General features: G+C 33.9%; 1 long non-coding RNA gene across 1 annotated transcript; it reads right to left on the bottom strand.

Annotated features, from left to right (window-relative positions):
• Window positions 1-1,634: 1,634 nt before the first annotated feature.
• Window positions 1,635-2,677, bottom strand: LOC109588781 (uncharacterized). Its single transcript, XR_002188357.1, has 3 exons — window positions 2,644-2,677; window positions 2,135-2,354; window positions 1,635-1,702 (listed from the first exon to the last, which is right to left on the bottom strand). It is a non-coding gene; the product is annotated as an uncharacterized LOC109588781 (long non-coding RNA).
• Window positions 2,678-3,256: the final 579 nt, after the last annotated feature.

Raw genomic sequence — 3,256 nt, 5'->3', positions numbered from 1 at the left:
TTCTTAAAATGGCCGAAACTTGAAAAATTCAAGTCAGAATCAGCTCAAACTTGCTACACAGCGTAAGGACATTAATATGTATCAGAAAATGTAATAAAAATTTCGGGTGAATTTGGAGCCATTTTTTGAAAAAACCATGGGTTATAGCTTTGGGTATTTTTCAGAATTTTGGCGTTTTCTTAAAATGGCTGTAACTTGAAAAATTCAAGTCGGAATCACCTCAAACTTGCTACACAGCATAAGGACATCAATATGTATTAGAAAATATAATAAGAATTCGGGGTGATTTTGGAGCAATTTTTTTGGACAAAACCATAGGCTATATAATATTATAGTCTTGGGACTTTTTCAAATTTTGGTATTTTCTTAAAATGGCAATAACACAAAAATTGAAATCGGAATCAGCTTAAACTTTCTACACAGCATAGGGACATCAATATGTATCAGAAAAAGTAGTAAAATTAGGAGTGAAATTTTAGCCATTTTTTGGAAAAAACCATGGACTATAGCTTGGATATTTTTCAAAATTCTGGTGTTTTCTTAAAATGGCTGTAACTTAAAAAATTGAAGCCAGGATTGAGTCAAATTTTCTATACAGCATAAGGATATCAATATGTATCAAAAAATGTAATAAAAATTTAGGGCTGATTTCAAAGCCATTTTCTGGAAAAATCATGGGCTATTATAGCCTTGGGTATTTATCAAAATTTTGGCTTTTTCTTAAAATGGCCGTAACTTAAAAAATTTAAGTCGGAATCACCTCAAACTTGCTACACAGCATAAGGACATCAATACAGTGTATGTATGCAACATGTAAAAATATTAATAATACATAAAAAATTATAATAAAAATTAAAAACAAGACAAATTTAGAAAATGAAGTAATACATACACAAAAGTACCTACATGTATGCCTCATTTCAATATTTCGTGATCATTTTATATCAATTGACATATAAAAAAGATGATACCATATAAATTGTACTGTAGTGTTTATAATTTAATTATTTTACTTATTAATTTCTGGACTATACACACATACTAGTCTGCATACATTTACAAGTCCTCATACAACATCAATCAATGTACATATCAACATTAGTTAACACCTGCAGACACCCACACAACTTATTCAATTATAATGGGCATATAAGCAGTTGCTTTTGCTAAAAGATATATAGTCCGACTTAGGCAGTCATTAAATCCATTCTCATAGTTCCTAGCGAATCTCTCTTTCTCTTCTTAAATACTCATCCTCTCTTCACGGTCTTAGACCTCAACCCTCATTAACAGTATTCTGCTTAAATACTATAGTACATTAACTGGGGAATTAATATTGGTTGCAGTGAACATCCTGCAATATAAAATCTGTCATTGTGTTTTATTCTGAGCATGCTCAATGGGATTTGCCTGCTAAATCACCAAATGACACCAATACATGTATACATGTACATATGTAAAATCCACCAATTGCAAATTGCCAAATTCAACTATTGCCAATACTTAAGTTCCAACAGTAAGAAAGACAGATGATACATGTATGGCCCCAGTAACAATGCCAACAATACAACAATACATCATTATCATTATTCATAATATCATTCTTCAAAACATTGATTATTAGTACCAATCTAATACTAACTTGTCCGGTGTGTTGTCAAGGTTCCATGCATGAAGGCATGATACTAGGAGTCTAGGTGAGCTGATGGTTAGAGGGAGAGAGAGAGAGGAGGGAAACATTGTAATTTGTGCATATACATGTACATGTACACTGCATTTAAAACTTGATATTTACATGTACATGTGTAACTGTCAAAAAATGTAAATGACATTATTGAAGCAAAAAAGTAAGCAAATGAAGGCAACATGAAAACCACAAAACATTTACAATACTTTTCAGCACATTAGTAACTTATACATGTACATGCACATGTAAGTAGTCAACATATGAAAATGTACATACACATGTATTTCAGTGACAATAATTACATGTACATGAATATTAATTACTATACACTTAATGGGCACTACATGATGGTATTACATGTGCTACAAATACATGTACATGTACATGTATTAGCAATTGAATGCTTTGGTGTGAGAGAGAAAGAGTGAGGGGGAGAGCAAAGCTTACATTAATATGAGGAGGACATGCTACAATGCTACTGACCACCCCACCATGAACTGCAAGAGTGTGGAACAATATTCCTTTGAAGAGGTCCCACAATCTAACAGAGAAATCAGGACCACCAGATAACAAGTGATTGGTATCATAAGCAGTGCTATAGTCACAGGATACAACAGGGAGGGGACTCTCCTCTTGTGACCTCTTAAGAAATAATACTGAGAAAATGCTATAGAGGAGAAGGAGAGAAGAAGACAGAAATACAGAGAAAAAACAGAGGTGATATGTACATGTACATGTACACATTCAACTGTAGTAGACTACTGATTTCTATCAAAATTGGAATTTTTTTACGAATTTTAAAAGTTGCTCCAAAAGCCTTGTGGAAAAGCCAATTATAAGATGTAGCTTAATTTATCATTATCATCATTATTATTATTATTACATGTACAGTAATGTAGATGTACCTTATGTGCAAAAGTACAATGTATATGTACATGTAAACATTTATTACTTACATGTTATTAAGTGGAGGTTGTGCAGGAACTGATACCGTAGGTCGGGTTATATTCGCGGCTGCTAATATTCGCGGTCATAAAAACTAATAAAGAAGTTCAATTAAATACCATGGAAACAAATTGATTGTTGCTATGACAATTGACCACGTGTTTATACAATTACAGTGTTCAGCAGCTAATTAGCTACTCTTGAGCAGTTTGAGTAGAGCCATCCAGACTCCAGTTCTCTATCTGTTATCCTCTTGTATAGATGGACCGCTAGCTTCGAGTTCTTCGCTACAAAATCACTGCTGGTCGGTCGGTCGTGCTTATAAACCACACCCAAGTTAATAAAACACTAACTAGAATGGGTGGAGAGTCCCAAGACACGGCGAGGCAGAGCAAGTAGAGTATTTCTGAAAAGAACTGGCTAAAGCAACTTCAAAGAGTCCAGGGAATAGTAACAGCGAGAAGAATAACAACTCAAGAACACTGCAATCGAGTGCTGTGCTTCAATAACGCGCTGTTTTCAATTAAAATAGCATCTAGTTGCTATGGCAATTGCTAGCTGCGGGAAAAAATCGCGAATATTAGCAGCCGCGAATATAACCCGACCTATGGTATTGTCTGTGAA

Source organism: Amphimedon queenslandica, unplaced genomic scaffold (genome assembly GCF_000090795.2).
Source record: "Amphimedon queenslandica unplaced genomic scaffold, v1.1 AMPQUscaffold_11861, whole genome shotgun sequence".
Taxonomy (NCBI): Eukaryota; Metazoa; Porifera; class Demospongiae; order Haplosclerida; family Niphatidae; genus Amphimedon; species Amphimedon queenslandica.
The sequence above is the reverse complement of the archived record's forward strand: the minus strand, read 5'-3'. Positions and strand labels throughout refer to the sequence as shown.